Raw genomic sequence first — 24893 nt, 5'->3', positions numbered from 1 at the left:
AAAATAATGTTTTTAACACAGCAGGTCCTACCAGGTTCAATATAAACAGGCAAATTAATAGCTTTAAATCTTTCTGCAACAAAGAAAATCTCTCTCTACCAATGCTGTGGCTGCTTTGACAGGGGGTATCTATTTCAACTTAACATCACAGAGCACATTTTCAAAAGCCTCCCAGCTCATGTTTCTCATAAAGATTTATCATTTCAGCAAAATAAACTCCTGCAATTTCACAGGGTCAAAAGACACATCAAACAAGCTGTAATTCCCCCTGAAAGTGAACAGCCACCTGGTAGAGGAAACTGGCTGTAATTCCTCTCCCTTCATTCAGTTACAAAGAGCTGCTTGGCATCTGTGATTAGTGACGTGAACTGCCTGTTAATAACCCTCTGAAATCAGAGATTCAGAATCAAAATGTGTCAGGCTGAAATCCAGTAAGACTGGAAAGGTACTGATCCCTGAACTTCAAAAAAATTGGTTTGGAAAATGTCTTGAGGAAACATTCAGTCAACTGCTGTGCAGCCGGCTGCAATGCATCACTTTTCTCCTCCAGGAGAGAACTCTAACACCCTTTAGGGGCTGGCTGCTAATGTGAAGCTTCTGACTGGATGCCAACAATACACATGCACTCTCCTCCAGAACATCAACACTCTGAAATTTGCACATTGTTGCTTTTCTGCAGGACGGCTCCACACCAAACTGTATCTGAAGTAGATTCTGACCGCGAGGCTCGTGGTTTGAATTCCAGGACTAACTGAGAAAAGTGACCCGAGGAAAGTAACAGTCTCCTCTCTACTTAGTAGCTGTAATGGTTGACTTCACCTGCTCCGTGTATTGATCGTCAGGGTGAAACTCAAGATTTATTTAGTTGAGCAAATTACCATGTTTTTTCTTGTTTGTTTTCAGTGTGTGTGTGTGTGTGTGTGTGTGTAATACAGCACTCCTCTATATCAGTGGTTTACAAAGTGGTTGCCATGAGGACGGCCCAGGGATCATATCATATTTTAATCATCTATTGTGCGTTTTTAATAACGTTTCACCACATGGAAAATCTCCAACATTCACATTAACTACATTTAATGTTATGTTTTCAAACAAATTAAAACAGAATAGCAATAGCAAAGCAATTAATATCAATCATCATATTAAACACACTGTTTAATATGCAGGCAGTCTCAGCTGACATGACAACTCACTGTTGCCGGTTGTCATAGTAACACAACACGCTCTCCAGCTCAGGAGTTTTATAGGAGCTCAGCAGTCAGAAACAAAGTGAGCGTCAGAGCAATGATGGAAAGATTTGAGACAAAAAACAGTTCAAAGAAACGCTGAAATGTCTCAGATCTCAACAGAAAGTTAAGATATCAACCTGTGTCTTAATCATCTCCTCACACCCTCACTAATCCTCTGATATATTCATGTTTTTCTATTAAGCTTACTGCTACTATAACTAATGTTTATACTTTTCTTTCTAATTTCAGTGTTTCAGTGCACCACCACTGCAAAATTATGAGCAGCACTGTTAAAATTTCACATGATCATTAATATCAATGAGCTACTAATGAATTTTACTTGCACACTGTGTGAGCACAATAACACCCTATGTTATTGTGAAATTGTTTTCACACTCCTCATTCTTCAAAGGACATCTACCTGAGAGGTACTGTTATAAGAGTAGTGTTGCTCTGTTAAGGAATAGGGCAGTGCATAATGTGTGTGCTTAGTAGGGGTGTGCCCCAGTACAAATAGCCTATGTTATTTGGCAAAGCACAAAGAGTGGGTTTTTTACGAATATTTGTTTCATACAAATATTTTGATAATTATTTGTTTTCAAGAAGAAAAAAAACCATGTTAAATACCAGTGCACAGGTCGGTTACATCACTATCTCAGTCTCTGTCCTCTGCTCCACTGTTACTTCTATCAGCAGGTCTCAACAAGGGGAGTCACATCCACCTGCTACATGACTCACATTTCCTTATTTGGACATCACTCCTGGAGTTGGGGGTGTTCCCCAGAGATAAAGCTGAGCTACCCAAGGGAACACTTCATGAACACTTATTGTAACACTTTAATTTTCTAAAATTAAAAGCGTAGTAAAAACAAAAACAGGATTTTTATGCCTCTCTCCACTTTTATCTGAATACAAATACAAATAATTTTGCTGCCTCAACAAATACAGATACAAATACAAATACTGGGTCCTCTGCACATCCCTAGTGCGTAGCCAGTGTGTGGTTGAGTGAGTGGTTGCGAGAGTTGTCAATCTGGCAATAAATGTACAGTACAGGCTACAGTATGTCAGACAATAAATGCTGCAGGCTCTCAAGACCAAGCAAAGACTCGTCTATTGAAGGGGGTTAGCCCCGAAGTTAGTGTTAGCCTAACACGACCAGGCTGACTTAAGATGGACTGACCTTTAAGGTGGACCAGTTATTCTCATTGTAGTGTCAATCTTAGCTGCTCTTGAACAGAGAACGGAGAAATTTGTGGCTGATGAGTGTTGTCTGAGTTTTTGATTAGCCCCTGATCCTCCCCGTCACCCCAAAGTAGTAATGCTGAATTTATATATTTATTTTTTGTTTATTTCTTTACTTTTATCTTCTCTTCCCGAAGTTATATTGTTTTGTTATTTAAATAATTTGATTGTCCTTTTTGTGTGCAGTCTTGGTCCCAGGGGAAGTAGGGAGGGATAAGGAGCAGTTATAAAGCAGGGCCATGTCTGTGTATATGTTTATATAAATGCAAAAACTCTTTAAATAAAGTTATTGTTATCAGATTCTGGCCCTAGCATTTCTTGGTATCAAATCAAAAACATTCTTTGTGGTATCGCCCACATGTAATGGATGACACAACATAAGAAAGTTTCAAGAGTCTACTAATTGATTTTCATATGGTGCAGAAATAGAAATCACCAATTGCCTGGAAATGTTGGAAAAATACATTAAAAAATTGAAACAGTATAACATGCATTATAATAATCAGTAAAACTGCAACGTGTATATAATTTGTAGTTAGGGAGCTAAAACTTTAAAAACCTTACATCAACAACCATACATACCTCAAGTGTTACTTTGTTGTTTGTATTTACCGCAAGTTTTTCACATTTTCTCAATCAGATGTACTGACATGATACTTGGCTTACTGTCACATCAGCCTACAGTAGCTTCTGCCACTGTGACAGACATGGATAAGCCTCAGGAAATACCTTTCCTTATATATGTGTGATTGTTTCTGCCTCTGTCTGTATGTGCTTGTGTGTGACTGTGTTTTGTTATGTGTCTTGTCTGCTGTACTCAGGTATCTCATGCAAAACAGATCTCGATCTCAATTACACTAACTGATTCAATAAAGGGTATAATAATATCCTGAGCTATTAGAACTGAACTGCACCCGTCAGGTCAGTCCACTAATGTACATACAATACACACAAATACAATTTACACAATACTGTGCAATGATAAACAGCAATAAATCATTTTCATAATCCAGAACAGAATACCCCAGAGATGGACTTGTGATATTGGGGCAAACACAACACTGGTCAAACTGAAAGGACCCTAACCAAGAGACTAAGGAGTCAAATTCATTGTCAAGGAGTCATTGACATCCATAGACCATCATTGAACTTACCTACACTAGATTTGTATCAGGCAACGGCTGTGCCACCGATCATCTTTTTGATAAATAACAGCCAACAAGGTGGGTGTCATCCCCAGTAACACAGAAATCTTCTCATGTGATAGAAAGCTATCAACAACTTGAACAGGATGAAATTGTGGATGAGGATTATCCTCTACAGGTATTGACCTTATCATCAGCCCTGGAAATGATGATCTCAACAACAATAAATACTCTAAAACACTGTAGCAAGATTAAAACTTGCAATGTCATCTAATTTTATATCCTAGTATAATTTATTCTGTACCATTACACTGCTAGTCATTCACTTCACCCATCTTCAGCTACAAAATGCACCTAGATTATGAAATTAAAGATGTAAAAGTATATATTTTGCTTGGTCTGTTTGTACTGTGATTGTACCATTTGACAGTATTCACCATTTTCATATATACAAACTCAAAATTCATTCGACTAAGATAAATTCCTGTCCAACAATTAAACTTTGATTAAACTAAAGACTGCCAATGACACACTAGAGCAGCCTTTAGCAATTCCCAACAGATTCTTTTTTTTCAATACTTGAGGGCTTTTGGTTAAAAAAAGCTCAGGAATTAAATGAAAAGATCCCATTCAAAGATGGAAGTGGCCTCTGAGTTTTTAAAGCTCGAGCTCAGTGATAGTAATGACATCGCTCATCATATCACTAAAATTCTCCAGCTGAGTGGAATTGAAAAGGATCTAGGAAGAGAGTGTGGACTTAACCTAATACTGAAAGCACAGTGTTTGATTAACAGGCACACTGTACCAAATTTAAGCAATAAAAAAAACTTGTTTTTTATGTGGTGATTTACAAGAGAAAGCTGAAAGATAACTATTAGTTTTAAGCATTGACTTAAGCTTTGCCCAAAGCGCCCCACATGAGGATTAAAGGCTGTGCGCTGACTTATAGTGGGATAAAAGATCGATATAGTTTGGTGCCACATCTAGCTGGGATTCAAAGGTTAATATTTAAATCATAAAAATCTATTCAAAACCTGAGAGAGGTAAAGAGCTGAACAGATTAACTGTCAGAGTTAGAAAGAAACCATTCTTCTGCTTGCAAAAAAAGAAAAATTTGACTTGTAAATTGTGAAGCACTTTATTTCACACTAATTCACTAGTGTGTGACGCAGGAGGTCAGAGGTCACAGACTGACTAACCAGCCATGAGGAGCTACTGTCAGAATCCCAGAGGCAGAGAGTCCGCAGGAGCTTTGACTATCACTAGAAGAACATTCATGACCCTTTGTAAAAGTTTCAGTGTGGTACCTGTGTTGTAGCTGAGCTAGCAGCTCTACTAGGAGAGGCTCTCCGTGTGTGTGTATGTGTGTGTGTGTGTGTGTGTGTGTGTATGTGGGAGTGTCAGTATGTAGCTGTAGCTCTGCTGTTTATTGTGTTTAACGTAACATCAGCCCTGAATATCTTGTTAAGCTCTGAATATAGTACAGTTAGTTATCAGTGGACTCGTGCCTTGTGTTTACTGCCACAGAAAATGAATACATCTGTCATTCATGTACAACGCCGCCTCTCTGCCATCTCTTATCAGGCTCACTAACACTACCAGCAGCTCTGTGTGAGAGGCACAAACTGAGGATACAGTTAGTCAGTATTCTGATATTTATACTTGGCGCAGCAGCTGATATATAAACTAGACCTTGGAGTCTTGTCTATTAGTATTAGGGGTGGCCAGAGAATTCAACTGAACTGAATTTTAAAATCCAAGCAGATAGAAATAAGTTAAGTTTTGAGCAGAAAAAGTAGTTTTTACATACAAGCAAGTATTGTTGGGGAAAAAAGCCCTGTGTTAACATCATATGTCAACATAGACCTGTGTGATTAAGCTTTAAAAATAATTCAGTGTGTAGTTACCCTTTGAGTGCTATTCCAGTGGTTCTCAACCTGGTGGTGAAGACTGTCCCAAGGAGTCATAAGATGAATCCAAGAGATATGCCTTCACTAGCCTCCTGGCTAACGTTAGCCCTGGCTCTCTATGTGGAGCCCCGGTTTGTTATTCGGGTTAAAGTGGGAAGAAGCAGCAGGTCTGACAGGAAGTTTGAGTGAAGTGGAGCCTGCTGAGGAAACACCGGGACCGTCAGGGTGACACAGTCTATCAAGGGAAGCACAGTCAGGCAGCAGAGGAGATGGTGACATATCGGCCTCTCATAATCGGCAGAATTCGCCAGAATTCGCCAATGCCGATATTTCATTTCCATTTATATCGGCCGATACCGATGATGATAATATTTCCTTACCATGTCTTTCAAAATGTCATAAAGGACGTATTATCAATGTGCCTTACATATTCATTCAGCTCTGCAGCTCTTGGTTTTTAGCCTGGTGTTCTCATTGTGAAACTGCTATGTTTAATATAGTCTGCTGTATGAATACTAGATCACACAGGCACTATTCACATACAGTACTTATCAACTGTCTATTTGTTCAGGAAAAATGTCACATGAATATGACATAAAGCAGTTTCGACCATCATAGAAATGTAATACACTGATGGATGTGCATTTTTTAACAAATCAGCTCTTAAAATGCTGATACAGACAACCTGAAAGCTTCCATCCAGCTCTCCACAGGCCAGAAAATAAAAGTCAATCGCAATTTGATCAAGCTTTTTTCAGTATGCTACAGTCCATGCAACAGATTTTAGACACAACAGAGTTTACACACAGTTTTTTTAACCAAGCCATACATAAAGTATCTGTGTTGAAACTGGCCACAAATACAGTATACTGAAATGACTGAACAACCAGAGAACAGAAAATCATTTGAATTAACAGACCCTTACCTTATGACTAAAGCTGTTATTCTGGACCCCTTTAAATGGATGAGGTAAGATTGAATATACACTTGTTAATTTTAAACACACATACTCTCCTGCAAGCTACATTTCCCAGTAATACACCTAAAGCAATTTGCTTCCTGAAAAAAACGTCCACATAGACAGAAATGTCAGACTCTGTGTGTGATTAAAGCACATGCTTTAATCTATGCATTAATCTACAAAATAGACAGCTGTGTCATAAAAGCTAAAGGGTGGGTCTATAATAGCATGATTACTTTAAATGGCCATAACACAGTTGCTGTAAGTCTGATTCAATTAAAATCTTCCTGTCATGTCTTTGAAAGGATTTAGTCATTCACCAAAAATCATGGCAAGCATCAGCCAATTAGCTTTCAACATCAATTTGATGTCACTTGATGTGACACACTTCATCCATCCGGACTTTTGTAATATGTACCACCGTGATGTGCTCACCATCATCACGTCAAATCTGCCAGTGTGCAGGGTCGCAGGTGGGATTTTGGGGTAGAGTAAAGTCAAATTCCTGAACCTGTAACTCATTTCACAGACTTTATCTAAACGGCTACCAACAGTATTGATGATGGCAACTTATGCATAATATCTGCAGGGTCTTCTGCAGTAGCTATACCAGAAAGAGTCAGAATGTGCATTGAATGGGGTGCCATAATACTGTAATGTTTATCTTTGTTGCATGTCATATCCCTCTCTACCCATATTTCCTGTCTCTGCACTTTTGACTGTGGAATAACAGAAAAAAATGCAAAAATTATTTTTTTTAAAAAGAATGCCTATTAAATTTCACCTTTACATGAGCTGCTACGGGTAATTTTATATTCACATGAAACCCTTACGTGAGGATCCTCACATCATGCATGAAAGAAAAACAACTTTTGTCCATCTAGCTTTGCAGACTGTAACAAACACATTCAAATTATTCAGCCCATATTCTCTAGCTATTACCAAACCTCACAATATCGGTAGACAATATAACAAAGAAGAAAGCGGCTAATGTCTTCAATAATGTGGTACTTATATGGTAATGGGTTTCCACAACTGCTTGGTGAGAGTACAGCATCATTTTCTGCTTGTCGTGTTGACTGTTCATGGCAGGAAGGCATTCTGCTAACATGTTAACAATAATCTGTGTAGTTGCGTTGTCTTATGAGATTGCTGAAAACACAATCTCTGAAGATTTATGCTTGAGCAGCGTGATGCACAGAGTGCCATTATCCTCCATAGAATGCATTAACATTTTCTTTCTCTAATTACAAATACAGCCTCTGTTCATCAGCGGATAATTAAAGGTCTGTCTAAAGGTTGCCTGGTGGCTCTCTGGCAGCCACACACAATGCTCTGTGTGCTGGTGTTCCATCCAGAGAGACCTGACAATCTGTCCAATCACACCTGCTTAACCACATACCAATATTTTCACAACACACTTTCCTTCCCACAGATGCTAGTCCTACAACCATTTGTTGGTGAAAGAGCTGCTCTGGACATAGAATCTGAAGAAACAATATGCAAACAAGCATATGCTATCACCTGGCAACTTAGTTAAGAATGGCGTCTACCAAAGAGTATACATGTACAAGATAATACGTCGGCGCTGTGGTTGTCCGCCAGAAATAAATTGACGTAAATTGACTTTTATTCAGTTTTAAGCCGCATTTTTATGATATACTTTTTAGATCTTGGTCGTTGCTAAGTATATCTTTTAACAGCATGAAGGGTTTTAGTCATTGGACGTCTGGATCTTAAGTCATCAGAGAAACAAGCTGAGCCCACGTTAGCAGCAGCTCAGCTCACACAGAGTCCCTACCGGACGTCCTCTGTCCGCCGAAAAGCCTTGGAGAATCACTGATTCTTTATGTGAAACTGCTTTATTCAGTGTTTTACTGGTTTTAATCACTGGATCCGTTTGTTTTGGAAAGGAGGAGACCTCTGCAGAGGTAAAAACCAGTAAAAACCTCATGAACGATGAACACTGAAGTAATCCTAACCAGGACAAGCTAACTGCAATGATGGCAATGGTGGTTGTTAACCAATGAAGACAACAATTCCCATCTTTTGTTACTGTTTTGATTGAGAGACCCCTAGCGGCAGAAATTACATACTGTGCATTTAATACTTTATTGAGACTTATTTTTCTGAGTAGTCAATAGCTGTTTTACATGAATATGGACATTCTGGACTGAAGCCAAGTAAACATGACAAAGATTCTGTAAGAGATAAAATAGGTGACATTTTGAAGCTAAGTGCTCCTGCTATTGACTAAAAGTGTAAGCTAGCTTTACACAGTTATCTCAGACAGTGAGATTTGACAGGCGTTTTGGTGTCCTATTTTTTACAACCTAACTTTGTGGAAAGGAGAAGGGGAACAACAGGTTATGGAGAGTCCCTTGAGACTTACCCCTGATAGATGGATAGATGGATGGAGTGGAGCAGAGGAGATAGACTGAGATAACGATGTAACCGACCTGCGAACTGGTATTTGAGATGGGGTTTTTTTTTCTTCCCCAAAACAAATAATTTTTAAAATATTTGTATGAAACAAATATTCGTATAAAACCCACTATTTGTGCTTTGCCGAATAATGTATTTGTATTCGGGCACACCCCTACTGTCCAGCAAAGACCAGCAACACCCATTCAAACTCAGCTTGGACTGCATCTAATAGCTGTAACTGGTCCAGGCTGGATTTATTTTTCCTCAACAGAGCATGCTGATTTCCCTAATGTACACCTCAGCATGAGACAATGTGAAATTCAGCATCTTTGTGCGCTATGGGTGTCAGTTGAGAGTATTAATATTTGGGAAATTGATATGTCAGCACATGTGAAGGATGATGAAAACCACAGAATCAGATGGCCATAAGCCTGATGAGTGTCTTGATGGGCAGGGAGGAAGCAGCAGCCCGGCGATGTGCTCCACCACTAATGCTCACAATCTAAACCCGTAACCTGCCACATAACTGACACAGCGGGCTCCTGTATAATTCCTCTCACACAGTCAAAAGCACTCCTAATATCCACAGGAATCCGAATGTGTTCATCAGCAGCAATCAGCAGCACCCTCTACACAACAACATGGCTGATGATCTATGCTGATGATGTTTTCTAGTGCTTCATAACACCCACATAGTATGGATGTGCCATCCCAGGGGGCTTTGATAATGAGATGATAACAACCTACTGGTTTGTTTGAGCTGATACTGCAGGTAGTGAGCCCACATCTACACACACCTGTCCTGGCTACCTGCCCCACCATGACAGGAGTCAGTGTGTATTCACCAGCAAAAATGAGACCTAATGACAGAAGCAGCTGCAGCAGTAAAGCATATTCCAAGAGATGTTTCTGTACTGATAATGATAGCTGATTCACAGTGTGTTCAGCCCATCGCTGATTTGATAGCTGTAACCGATGTGAAAATAAATTATGCATAGTCATTAGACTTGCATGTTAGTGTTGGACTGATGAAGAAGGCTTTTGTTGGGGATGAATAGGCTCTGCTTTCACTGTCAATCCCCCCATTTCTATGAGACCACACACGGATGTCATCTTAAGTAACAGAAAAGCATTTTATCACATTCTCCAAACCCCACAATTTGGCACATCCCTGCTACTGTGTCTTGACGTGTCAGGTCAAATGGTGCAACCCTTTATCAGCTGGCTGGTGTGTGTTACACTTCAGTGTCTGTAGCCATGTTTGCAGTTCTCTGAGGCTGTAATGCTCATCATACTGAAAACCAAACTGTTAAGATAAATGTTGAGTTCCAGAGTTAGTTTTTGCTCCGTAGCAGTTGTGGTGATGTGAATGTAAAATGGTAGTGGCACGCATGTTGTCACATTGATGGTTATACATTGGTATAGTCCTTTTCAGACATGGAATACGTAATATGTAAAGGGCCCAGTATACTTCCTCAGATGTGCCTGTCAGATGGTCACAAAGCTTCGGAAAGTCCGCCCTCCCCACACCTCTCCAATGTTGGATTAGGGGAGCCTGTGCAGGGCCATTCCCACACTGACTTCTACTTTAAATTAGCGCTTTAACATAAAGGGAGCCATGTCTGATATCTTTTTGAATAATAATAATAGTTTCGACTGGTGGTGTCTTTTAATAGCCCTGCACCTGCGTGATATGTGCACAATCATATCCCTTCTACTGATAATCTTTTTCCCATTTCCTCATTGATGTTTTTAATGTTAGTGTCTCTCAAAGATGACCTGGAGGTGTGACATTTCAGTGCAATTCAGTTTGAATTGATAAAGAAAAAAAAAAAAACATTTTGGCGCTGCCTCCCACTGCTCAAAGATTCAAAGGTCAGTGGGCAGGGCAACATGAGCAAGTTGAGAAAGATTCAGCTTTATGCAAATGTCCCCTGATCAACAGAACTTTAACTGAACAGCCAGGACAGGAAAACAAAGCATGGAAATATATTGCTCATACAGCGGTTCTGTCAGGTTACTCACATCAAAGTTTTCACAATTTTTTGCAATAACATGCATTTTGGCGGCATGATTCATCAAATACCACCAAAAACTTCTGGCCTGTTATAATTAATGGCTTAGATTAGAACAAAACACACAGAGAACATTTATTGGTTCTGCGTAGTGAAGATAGCTCAGCTTCTTTAGAAAACAGTGAATGATGGATGTAAAGTCAAGGTGTTCTATTTGTTACCGTTACTTATCAGCCGTATATGTAGAGGGACAGAATACATAGGTTATTCAGTATCTCGTTTGATATATCATCTACATGTGGAGCATATGTGTGTGTTGTCAGGGTGAGACACCAAAACAAATTGATCAATGAAAAAGTGCAGCAAGTGAGGAGAAAGCTGGAGAAGAAGTAACTCTCAGTGAGTGGATGAGGTGGAATTTAGAGGAGGCAGAGATAGGAGATGATGTGTTTGATCTCTGTTCAAGGCGATGCATTCATCAACTTTTGAAGGTGGTGCAGTACTCAAAAGTTTACTTCCCACTCCTACTTCTACTGCTGTTCTACCATCTATCATTCACACCAATACACTGCTGGCAGAGGGACGTGTCAGTATCGGGCTCAGGCGACATATCAGTGTGACTGGTGGAGTCGTTCATGTTGGACTTTGTTGTCAATTAACTTGTTGATCCTATAAACCATACTCTACAGCAGTACCAGTCAGTTAGTTGACTTCTGTCTGAATAGAAATTAAGGTTAATTCTCTCTCCCTGTCTGCCTCTCAACGATCCAATAAAGGTTAAGGTGCCAAAGAAATCTGTATCTATTTTCACAGGCAAGTTAAAAAGCCCAACAGCCCCAAATCTTCATCTAATACTCCCTGTCCACCAACTGGAACGTAGTGCCAGTTCACTGTTGGTTCAACTAGCGAACCTTCAATTTGCTTTTCCAGAGGCTGGAGAGCAAATTTGTTACATAAATGTACACACCTCTGGTTTCCTAGCAACACTAACGTAACGTCAAGCATTTCACACTCCAACATAGTAGGTGGCAGTAATGCACCATAATGCTGTGTGCCACCAAAAAGAAGAACTTCAAGCACAACAACAATGGCGGACTACACCACCAACTATGTTCATCACAGCTTTACTTTCTCTCGTATGTAGTGCATACTGCCTACTTAATGAATGACTAAGTATGCCATTACCACCAGACTGATCACATTGAAGCATACTCAAGCAAGATTGTATCACATGACTGATGGCCGTCTCAACTGGTGTTACATCGTATTTGGTGACCCATCAGAATCTGTGACCTGCAGTGTTGGAAGAAGTACTCAGATCCTGTAGAAGTATTACCAGCTAAATTTACTTAAAGTACTAAAGTAAAAGTACTAAGTTTAGAGAAAATCGGGCTGTGAGTGATATATTAAAATGCTGCTTATGCACTGACTCATCAGTATTAATGATGTACTTTGTTAAATCTATTTAATATATCAGATACTTTAACCTAAGTAAAGGATCCGAGTACTTCTTCCAACACTGCAGGTCATAGAATCTGATGGATCATGAGCCTTAGTCTGAAGAGACGCAATGCATTTTGGTTTTGGATGGTCAAGATAATCTCAAACCCAGCCCCTAATGTAAGTGGATCCTTTTTCTAGACCAGCAAAGTGTTGGTGCTACTCAGAAACCAGTTTTCCTGGTCAAGAGCCAGTTGTTTTGCTGTTGAAACGCCAAGAACTGGTTCAACATTAGGCACCAGTTCCGAACCGGCCTTTGAACTGCCTTGCTCAAAAAGTGGTATAAGAAAACAGCAGAATCAAGATCAAGATTTATACCATGTAAAAACAAACCAATGCAGTGGCAGATGCTGTTGTGAATGAAGCACATCAGCAGACCTGCACAATAAGGAAAAAGAGAAGGCTGCTGCTATTGTGTAAGCACACAGGTAGGTCAGCCAGTTTTGTCAACAGAAAACTGAGGTGGAGCCTCACAGAGGTGATGAAATGCTTCCAGCTCACTGCTGCACTTCACCACACAGAGGATGATAATCCAGGGATACATACACTAACATCTGATTGGTCTGAATTATGCCACACTTCTTCACCAGTTTTCAAAGACATCCCTTTAACCCTTTGTGCCTGAGGGACACAGTTTGCGTAAAAATTCATACCCCTTATCAAAATCATAACTGTCAAACCAGAACGACATCACACACACACTGTAAAAATCAGCAGAACCTACCCTTTATAAAGAATTTCTCTGTTATGGATAAACATCAAAATCCACTTTGAAATCAGATTTAAAAAAAACACATATAGGTCCTGGTTCATTATCATCACATTTATGACTTTTTCTTCAGTAGAAGTGACCCAGTTGATCATTTTTACAGCTTTCAGATATCCCAGAACCTTGACAAGCTCCTCTATCCATTCATATATGCACTGTACTTAAAACATCTGGACAGAAAGACAGAAAGATTTAAATCACAATTTTTTTTCGTAAAAAGTCTCCTAGAGCATGTATAGTACTCACATGTAAAGTGATGGCATTTCTGAATAAACTAACTTGTCCTGGCATGCCTAAGCCCCTTTTTCGACCAAAAGTTCCAGAAGTAGTGGAACTAATCTCAGAAACTGAACTTGGAGCAAAAAAAATCCCTGTTGTGCAATCCTGTTTGTGTTTCCACCACATCTGAGGAACCAAATTAGACCCGCAAGGAATTAAAAAATGACAGCAGTGCTTGAAACGCAGTACTAACACATGAGGGAAAAACAACACAGATTTGTCCTTTTCTTTGTATTTACTGTTACGTGTGAGGAGATAAGGCAGTTAGCAGCAACATTTGTATGGTAAAGGCCAATTCATGCTTTCCGTGTTCCATGTTCGTGGATAGCTGCAGACTTACACGTGGAGCAGGGATGCGCACGTAGTTCCATTCATACTACAATCAGGGGTTCGTGGACACAGACACATTGCACATATGCGCCCACAATCTGTTCATTTTATACCCCTGCCCATACCTGTGAATTAATCTAAATATAAAAATGAATAGAAATATTAATACAAAGCAGACCTAAAAACCCTCCCTGTAGATAAGTGAGGTGAGGCGGTGGTGACAGATAACAACAGAGAGAACTGAAGACTGGGATTTGTCCTGGTGTTGGTCATGTCACCTCCTGTGATCTGTCATCAGCAAGGTGCCTAACAAGGCAGCTGGCTGAGAGCAGACAGGTATGAGGACAAAGCAGCGTGGCTAGGAGGCCGACACCTGTCAAATTAATGTCCTCAGCTACGAGCCGCTCAATAAACTCTCCCAACAGCACCTGATGAAGGATGTGTCCCCGCTGCCCTCATCGATCTCCAGCCCCAATACAAAACACATCTTATTGCTGTAATGTGACACTGCTTGGCCTTCCTGTGACACACTTAATTATTCACAAATAGATGCTATTTTCACACCATATATTTTGAATATAATAGTATTTTTTTTATTTTGGCTTCAATGAGTTAATATGTGTTTGTTCATTAACATTATTTTTCCCTTTCTTTCTCTTTTTTTTCCCTTTGGCAGTCGTATCATTGAGTATTGCTACATGCAATGTTGTGCCAAATTTAGCTTTATTTGTGTGTGTGTCCATGTGTGTGCATGACATGCCCTGGCCCATGTTAGTGCTTGTATGCTTATGTGTGTTCTCACCAGGCTTGTTGAATAATCCAGCATCATGGGGAGCGTGTGTGAGTGTGTGTTTGTGCGTGTGTGTGTGTGTGTGTGTGTGTGTGTCATAGGTTACTTTCGGGGACAAATTTCAGACTAAAGACCAGTTACTTGGGTATGGCGTGTCCAATTGGGGACAAAAGCTGTGTCCCCTACTGAGAAAAAGCTTCTTTTTTTTTTTTGGTCAGTAGTTAAGGTTAGAATTAGGGTTTAGGGTAAGTCTCTAGGAAATGAATGTAAGTTTATGTAATGTCCCCAAAAGTGACCTAGGGCAACATGTGTGTGTGTGTGTGTTTGTGTGTGTGTGTGTGTGTGTGGTCCAGGTATTCCTCATGTTGTGGGGACGTAAATGTGTTTGTGTGGACTTGCCCCCCTAATAAGAAAAGCAAGTCCTCTTAATGTAAATCATTAATTTTAGGGTGAAGACTTGGTTTAAAGTTAAGGTTAGTTAAGGGTTGTGTTAAGGTTAGGGTAAGGGTTAGGGTTAGGCATGTGGTGGTTATTGTTAACGTTAGGATACATCTCCAGGAAATGAATGTAAGTCAATGTAATGTCCTTTGAAGTGATGTAAACACAACTGTGTGTGTGTGTGTGTATGTGTGTGTGTGTGTGTGTGTGTGTGTGTGTGTGTGTGTGTGTGTGTGTGTGGAGGATGCTGTCCCTAGGTGCTGTCATTGAAGTGCAGAGTCAGCTGTAATAGTCAACCATATCACTCCTCACAGCGACATGCCCCCTCCTCCTGGGATAAAAGCTGCCATACTCTCTCTTTATCTGCACATATTATGAGCAACCCAAAAGCAGTGCAGTGCTTTGATGTTTCTATCTGCACACAGATGTCTATTTTTTACTTAGAACAAAACTATTTGTCTTCTGCTGCTCCTCACATTGTGTCATGTGTCATTTCTGAGCGCCAGTAACTAATTATATTTATTGCTGTTATTGTGAGGTTTGGCACTGTCTCTCCAACACTGCAACAAAAGTGTGTTTTTTTTTTTAATCTTGTTAAATTTACAATTAAAATACAGAGATTTAAGGCTACATCAGAAGGTGGCTTTGGGGCATTATGGGTAATAAAGGTGTGTTTCATCTTTCATGTAACTTGTTTGATTATGATGGACAGTATCGGGTTATAAAATGTGGGGTGGGGTGAAAATATTGTGGTTGACAAGTCCATCAGCAGCCACAGAGCTGTAGCCTGCTAGGGTTAGGGTTAGGGTTAGGGTTAGGGCATCATGTTTGCCATAAATATATTATTTTGAGGTATCTTGAAAGGCAAGGAGAGGGTCCAATGATATTGCTGAGGAGGGTCTTGCTTTTTTATAAAATTAAATATAGCATTCAGCCCTGTCATACTGTCCCTTACAGTAAATTGTGAAATAACAGCCAAGAGTCTGGCAGGCACAAACAAATATTGTTTTTTCTTCTACTTTGACATTTTATCAATGGCAGTTGAGCCACTGTCAGTGAAACTCAAAAATGTTTCATATATGCTTATATAAAAACATCCAGAAAGCCCTCTGGGCATTTGTGCAGAAAATGTCATGTTTCTTTGACAGTAGCTTAAAAGCTCAAAAAACAACAGCAAAGTAGATGTGACTGGAATGAATGAGTGTATTTCTGTAAGTGAAGAGAAAGTGTTCTCAGCAGAGTGGTGAGTATGACTGCTGTTGTACTGATGGAATTAGTGCTGCTGTAATGCTTTACATTACAACTAAATCTTTCAGACAATAGGTGAACTGAACCAGGTAAATGTCAGAACTGGAGTCACACTGGAGCCATGTTGGCAGGTGTTACCTTTTATGCCCAGTTCAGACCAAAGATTCACAACAAAATGAAACTGTTTTAGAAGGTTGCAGGGAAAAACTTCTTCTTCTTCTTCATCTTCTTGAGTTTTATGGCGGTTGGCAAACAACATTATGGTGCATTACCACCAACTGGAATGGAGTGTGGACCGGGAATCCAACTATATAATCACTAATTCTAATAATAAGTAAAAGAAGAGAAAGTTAGAAAAAAAAACAAAGAAAACAGCTATATTCTCTCTATCAAGTTCGTTCGTCTAAGATATTGGAACAAAAATAGATAACACTTCTCCCCAGAACTTCTTTTTAAAAGATCATGTAAATCAAAGCTTAACTTTATTTCTTTAAGGTTGAGTATCAATTCCCTTCTCCCATCATCATATTTTGGACAGTAAAGTATAATATGTTCTAAAGTTTCTTCTTCATCACAAAATTCGCATCTTCCTGTATTATGTTTTCCTATTTTCGGCTAATGGCGTCACCTGAGACTCAGCTTGTCAAGTCACCAGTGGCCTTAGAACGTACACCGTCACCTGTTTCAACAGCCAATCAGCTCGTACCGAAGTCAGCTGGTCCAGTCAGCAAACTGTCAGTTGATTGAAATTAGTTTTGCACAAAGGAATAGAGCCTCAACCCTCTCTTTTTTTCACGTTTTTGCCATTTTATCAATACAAGAACTAACTATCACTATCCTCATTCATGTTTTAAGACACTACAAATTATATCCAGCTACAAAAAAAAAACAAAAACCCTGAAAAGCCGTCAGTTAGAATGGAAGAGTTAGAGTTGTTGCTATGGAGACGATACACAGTCTCATCTAGTCACATTGGTGTAAATTGCATTGCAAGTAGTTGCAAGTTTCAACTTGTCTAGTCATGAATCTTTGGTCTGAACTGGGATTTACAGCTCTACTGGCTTCAGTGAAGGATCAAGCTGGTCATATTTAATACAATATCATTTTTAACAGTGTTCCCAGCTACTTAAAATTACTTTTATTACTTTAATTTAACAGTTGTAATTATGATTTCAGACAGCTTTATTTATTCATTATTTTTATTATCCATATTATTTACAAAAAATATCACTGTCATAGATAGCAATAAAATGTGTTGATATTTATGATATTTACACAATACTGATTGCAGTGGCCAAAATTTCCACTTGCACACAAGATACGAAAAATTCCAACTGCACACAAGAGTGAATATATTTTCTACCAAAGCTTACCAAAGCTGTGAGAAATGCTGAGTATTGAGTATCCACACACTTGAAATCAAATGTAATGCTTTTAAAGACTTCAGCAAAGAAAATTTCCACAGCAGAAAAAATGCACATTAGGGCTAGATGTTAAATGCTGTGTTCCACTATTACAAATTACATAAAACAAAACCTTACACAACTTATTTTAGTAGCTTTCATTACAATTTGCCTGAAATACAGAAATTGCAATGGAATCATTGGGCTAGATTTTATGATTAATAGCAAATTTTATTTTGAATGATCAAATACCAATCCTTAAAATGCCAAATTCGACCTTTGCATTTGTGTCTTTTCTCACTAAACATGTGTACAGAATTTTAAAGACATTTTATGGCCTCAAGTTGTAAAAATCTGATTTAAGGTCTTTTAAGATCCACAGATACCCTGTCTCACAAGCTCAGCAAAAGAAACCAAAACATTTTCTATGGCTAGATACCACTATGAGAGGACCTAAAGATAAGTTACATTTCAACAAAGTCACAGTTAAATTAGAACCATCTAATTTGAAATGCTGGATATTTATCTGAATCTCATTTATTTGGACAACTTAGTACACCTTTATTTCATCAATGTTATCAGGTGAGCCTGTTGCAATTATTCAGTACTTAGCCATCACTTCTGTGTGTGACTTCAGGTGCTTAATAACGGGAACACATTTATATTCATGAATGCAGCTTTGCTAATACCGGGAGGTCCTCTGGGTCCACAGTGGAGAGAGCACTCCTTGTATGATACAGTGCTCCTACAGCAGAACCTGCAGCATCTCTCTAAACCTGCCAATGCAAAGGTTGTTTGCCCACATGCCATTAACCAGCACACTTCAAACAGCAATACTGACTGTCAAGGGCTGCTCTCACTTTCACGGTGCCATGCCAGCAGAAAAAGGTAGATATAGTGAGGCAAACAGAGATAAAGCTCTGTTACAACCACTGGCTCGATAAGACTCTTATTCAGATGTGTAAGACTGAGGGTAAAAACATTACTCATTGTTTGTTTATGGACTGACTAATCAATGGTATTAGACTCTCAGTTTACGATTGATGAATGTGTAATGAGGAAAAAAAAAAGAGATGAGCAACATTTTCCAGCAATCAGCAACATCCCTCCTTTGTTCAAGTTAATTATAATGAATTAGCTTCTGTAACATTAGAACAAAGAGTGGTATTACAGTGCACCTCAATAATCATGAGGAAAAGTTTTCCTTCACTGGTATCGAAAAGAGGGATTCATCCAAACTCTGGACTCATACAAGTCTATCAGTAATGTCACTATAATGTCAGCCATTCTTAATCTTTCTTCTTGTCTGGACTTGTGTTCTTGGGGTTAGGGTTAGGGCCAGGGTTAGGGCCATGGTTAGGGCCAGGGTCAGGGCCAGGGTTAGGGTTAGGGCCAGGGTTAGGGCCAGGGTCAGGGTTAGGGCCAGGGCCAGGGTTAGGGTTAGGGCCAGGGTTAGGGCCAGGGTTAGGGCAGGGTGAACCATGGACAGTCACAGCCCAAGTACTGTCCCAAGTCCAGATTTAGCCAACTACAGTCCAAGTCCCTGGAAGTGTTCTTCCTCTTCCAATGGTATTCAGGAAGCTGATGGAGCTAACTTGTGCAGCTATGGCAGCAGACATGAGCCAAACTAATTTTTAGGAGAAAGTAACCTTTCAGTTTTCAAATATGTGGTAATATATCAAAAATAATGGCTCCTATAAAATTTGCTCCAACAGCAGCATTAGGCGTGGTTGAAAGGTCTGGAAAACGTGGACCTTTGAGTTGAGATTATTTTGTCACACAAATATAAAGCTGTGTGTTGACATTTGATTTCACTTGAGCCTAGCTGAGCTGAGCAGTTGTCCCAGTTACAAATTGAGTGTACTGCAGGAATTTGGACCTCCAAATTCAATTTGTTCAACAAGTCAAACTTCCAAGGACACAAGTTCAGACCTCGATTTCTGTGTTGGTAAAGTCTTGTTAATCTTGTTATTGACTTCAGCATTTCTGGGAGTTCTTACTATGTATTGCAGAGGTACTAGGGATGTTCCAAATATATTTGGGCATATTTGAAAGCATTGGTATCAACTAAAATAAAGCAGATCAAATGCTGATCCTTTTGTTACTCTATTGTGTTTTGTTTTCCTCAGCCTACTAGTGTTGCAGAGCTGTTCTGCTTTACAACAATATACAGTGTGAGCTTATCGATCCTATATACCAGTAAAAATAAGATTGTTTGAATGTGAAAAATTATTCGTGGACACTGGGGCAGGTGAATCTGAATTCTGACATCCTGGTTGGCAAAATACACAGATTCATCAAACTCTGACTCTCTTTCTCATGGACAAAGAGTAGCAGTGTACAACACATTCAGCTTGGAGCTTCTCATATTTAGCCGCTGATGGCTGTCACTTTCGCTGGTTAAAATGACAAACATCGACAGTAGCAGGTCATCAGATGTCGAAATTATGTCAGTCGCCCAAATACGACCTATAGTTATGCCTTCTAGTGGCCGTAGTAATTATGACCCAGAGCAGTGATGCAGTTCAGATGACTTATACAGTATGTTGACAGATTTCCTCATTCGGAGATGGTGGGTTGGGTGGATTGAGGTACTAAGCCAACAATGGACTTTGCCATAGGAGGCCAGTGTTTCCTGTATCCAACTGCAAGTTTCACTTTTCCAACTGTTAATCAGGACAGTATTTTACAAACTTTAACTACAATTGTTCCATAACCTTAACTATGGTTATTATTATAACCTCAACAAGGTGATCATTTTAACCCAAACCCCGGTCTCTCAATCAAAACAATAACAAAAGACAGAGTTTGATGATGTTGTGAAGTAGTGTGGGATCATGTGAGTTGTTGTCTTCATTGTTAAACAACCACCATTGCCTTCATGGTAGGCAGTTTCTCAGGAGTTAGGATTCCTTCAGTGTTCATCGTAGTTTTTATGACGGGAGCCAAAGGTCTCAAAACAAATGGACCCTGTGATTAAAACCAGTAAAAACACTGAATAAAGCAGTTTCACTTTAAAAATCAGTGTTTCTCCCACACTGCTCAAGGGACAGGACGTCCGGGGGGGGCTGCAAGCTGAGCTGCTGCTAGTGTTTGCTTGGCTTGTTTATCTGATAACTTCGGATCCAGACTAAAATCCTTCATCCAGTTAAAGGAGATATGACACCATTGACTGCCAAACGAAACAGAGTGTTACCCTGATTAAGACTGCAGATCTCTCTGGGTTTGAACATTGTTGGAAACATTGAATTTAGGCTAATGTAAGTACACAACTCAACAAAATATATAACATAGGTCCAGTTGTTTTTAGACATTTTAATGTGGGAAAGTTACATATTGGGCCTTTAACAGTGATTTCTAACGGTTTTGGAAAGCACAGACAAATGATGTTGTCCTGCCATTTATTACACATCGGGACACCAGATTAGAAAACACTCTTGTGTGTCGTTCTGGAGACATATTAGGTCGTTTAACTTGGAAGACTTGTTGCAATTTCAGGAGTCACATTCTACAGTTAAACTTTTATTCATAGCAGATCAATAATTTAACTCAGTATTGGGAAATATATTAAAGGACAAGGATCTGAATCGAAGCCAGAAAAACTTAAGCAGGACATCCCTCACAGGTACAGTACAGCACTGCAGGACAGGCACAGTAACCTTCCTTTCAACACCACTATGGGAGGAGAAAAGATATAAACCACACACTCCTGACTTGACAGCAGGACATAAAGCCAGTTATCTATGAATCTCTGTGTTGACCTTGAATTGTACTTGAATGTTTCTGCTTGTTGTGGGAGCCTGGATGTGAACTGTGAGACTCGTTGATTCAAATCTTTACATCAGCTGCTGCTCACTGACTGGTGTAGTAAATTGTAACCTAGAGGCTGCTGTCCACTGTGTGATTTTGGGCTGTTCCAGATGAAAGTTGACAATCATAGATCAAGAGATATGAGGTGAAATGTTTGGTCATCAATATGAACTGTGGACACCAAAGACAGCAAATAAACTATGGTTAGTATGTGACTGGGGTTAGGCAACTCAAACACTTCAGGTAAGGGTTACTGTGGTTACATTTCAGTCTACCGTATGAAAGTCAGATGTGCTACACACCATCCACAACCCCTGCCTTACCCTCTGCCTCACCACAGGAAGGACACACAATGTCCTTCATTGGCACTGGACATAAATTGTGGGCTGCACATCCATCCAATAGGAACATAATTCCTTTAGATACTAGGCAGATACAGTGCACATATACCATACTGGCAAATATACAGGCATATCATGGATGGTGGATATGTACGATGAGCACAATTTCTGAAAAAGAAGAAAAAAAAAAAAACAGTACAAACATAAATGCTATGGCCAAAGATGAATTATTTCTGCATTTTCAAATGATTCAAAAATCAGGGCACGCATATAAATGATGCAAGTTGAGGATGTGTTTCAGCTAGACCAATAAATTGATTTATCAATAATTTATCAACAATTTAGAAAGAGCGTTGCCATTATTTATAGTTTGTCCATCAGAGAGCACTGACAAGTTTATTTTACCGTATAATGTCTTGCTTAGTCTGTGTAGTGCATGTCTTGCTCATTCTTTTTTTTTATAATTAAAAAAAAATTATGTATGCTATGTGTATGTATATGTGTTTATGTACACACTAAAAATCACTGGGTTCAAATTTTACCCATGTTGGGTTAATTTAGGACCTACACAATATTGGGTTAATGTTACCCAGAAAGCCTCTCGAGACAAGCAGTTGTTTTGACCTAGTTTTACTGTTATTCTTTTATTTGACTGTTGGGTTATTTACACAAACAAAAGCTTGCTCCAGTCTACTCCACTCTTCTTAAACTTACATGTCACAGTTTGTTATTGATTGTTAATAACATGTGTATCTTTTGAATGTCATATGCACATCATTTTGTACAAGAAACAGATTGCTACTGGCTAAAGTTAACCCACTGATTTTCAGTGTGTAAAATAATATTATTAACAATAATAATAACAACAATTGAAGAAGAAGAAGAAGAAGAAGAAGAAGAAGAAGAAGAGGAAGAAGAAGAAGAGGAAGAAGAGGAAGAAGAGGAAGAAGAAGAAGAAGAACAAGAAGAAGAAGAAGAACAAGAACAAGAACAAGAACAAGAACAAGAACAAGAACAAGAAGAACAAGAAGAAGAAGAAGAAGAAGAACAAGAACAAGAACAAGATCATTGGATTTATGTGGCTCCCTAATATCAATATCATCATTGGCCATAAAAATGTGGTGTTGTTACAATGTCAGTCTCTATCTATCACATTCTGACATGGCAAAAAATGGATATACAGTCTGATACAGGTTGTGAACCAGTGGCCCATTTCACCAATTTGAAACATATGATAATTTCCACTCGTTAATTTTCACACATTTCACAAAAAGCTGTCATCCTGCACGAGCTTGTGAGAGTCCTTTAGGACACCATCTCACACAGTGTGACATTCAAGATCGTCACACATTATCACATTGTGTATAGAGACCTTTAAACGTGTCAAATATAGCAAGCATTTAGATAAAAGAATGATGATGATTTTATTAAAATGATGGAATATCAATTTACTATGTGTAAGGTCATGTTGTATCCATCCCCATCCAGACCCATTACTCTATAAGGGGCTGTGCTCTAGTTCATTAACATCAATTATCTTTACTGTGTTACAGTTCAGAAAATTTTGATTTATGATTTGCGATTTGTAGCCAGAATTCACTAGATTGGTTCTATGAGCTGTACATGTCATTTTACATTAAACTGTATGTGAGACTAGTGCACAATTCTTCCTTTTGTCAGCAAAGAGACAAACCAAACAGGGACACAGGTGTTTCAGTAGGATCACCCCACAGGAAAGAATTTCCAGTTTAAAACCTTCAAAGCCAGCAACCAATTCTCCTCCTGCTGAATACATTTAGAGAAGAAACCTTAAATCCTTCAGGGATTGAAAGCAACTAACACCCCCTTACCTGAACACAAACAAGGCAAAAATACTCTATGTCACACTGCTCTAATGCTGAATTCTATAAAAGCTCCTTCAACAACTTCTTCCAGTCTCACACAGGCCGCTTCTCTTTCAGCTGGTCAAGTCCCTGCAGCCATCTAAAAGCAGCAGGATGCATGTTCCACCTAACCTTTAACCAGCAGGAGGAACCTGTAGTCTAGAGTGACCAGCCATTAGTAATGCAAAGCTACTGCCTGTACCAGACGTAGTTGGATATATACTGCTGCCATTTATACTCTTCATTGTACTGAGAGAAATAATCAACTTCTCCAAGGGAATTAGTTCTATTCGACATGAACTCATATTACAGAAAGATGTGGAACTTCCCTACTTGTTGGAGCATCGTGCAGAGATCAGTCAATTTCAGCGGATTCAAGTCCACTCATGCGGCCTACCAGCAAGGTGCTTTTGTGAAAAAGGTTAAATTGAACACATGCTTCTGACAAGGAGAAAGGATGAATAGATAAGACATCTAGAAAAATGGGAAAAACTACAATAAGCTGAAGCACAGTCTTGGTGAGCTTAGGTGAGGGCCAGCCTGCCAAAAGACGGCCGTCAGGTCTTTTATCAACTAGCAAAGACAAGCGCCGTTTTAGGTATGGGGAAGACGCTTCGCACCCTAAAGCTCTAATGAATTTGTGACTAATTAAATGTCAAGACGAATCCCAACACTGCTAATAGATGCCCAGAAGTTACACAATACCAATTTGATTATTTTATAATAACATACAGTCTTACATAAGCACTAACTATACTTAGAATTACAGAGAACTAAACTATCTATGTTCATTAGATGGCAGTGTGGCCACATAGTAACTAATGCGTTAAATCTATGAACGGATAATTCATTCATTTTATATTGTACGCACATGGGAGTTGGACCATCTTGCAGGAAAACAATTACTAAGTTATACTAACTGGGTTATTGGGTAGTTTTACAGCTAATTAACATTAATTCTGACTTGGGCTTATGCAAAGAGAAAATACAGTTTGAGGTTGGTGTCAATAATTCATGGCGGGGTTCTGTTAGCTGTATTATCTCAGCCCTGACAGGAGGTAAGAGAGAGAAAGAAAGAGAGGTAGGTGTGTTGAAGTGTGTGTGCGTGTGTGTGTGTGTTGTGAGACAGAGAGAGAGAGGAAGCGAATGACAGAGAGTCTGATAATCATT

At 39.2% G+C, this 24893-nt stretch overlaps 1 protein-coding gene across 1 annotated transcript in view; it reads right to left on the bottom strand.

Moving 5' to 3' along the window:
* ptprfa (protein tyrosine phosphatase receptor type Fa) overlaps nucleotides 1-24893 on the bottom strand; it is a 378163-nt gene that overhangs the window by 301242 nt on the left and 52028 nt on the right. The window lies entirely within an intron of this gene.

Source organism: Thunnus albacares, chromosome 9 (assembly GCF_914725855.1).
Source record: "Thunnus albacares chromosome 9, fThuAlb1.1, whole genome shotgun sequence".
Classification (NCBI taxonomy): domain Eukaryota; kingdom Metazoa; phylum Chordata; class Actinopteri; order Scombriformes; family Scombridae; genus Thunnus; species Thunnus albacares.
Note: the sequence above shows the minus strand (reverse complement) of the source record. Positions and strands in the feature narration are given on the sequence as shown.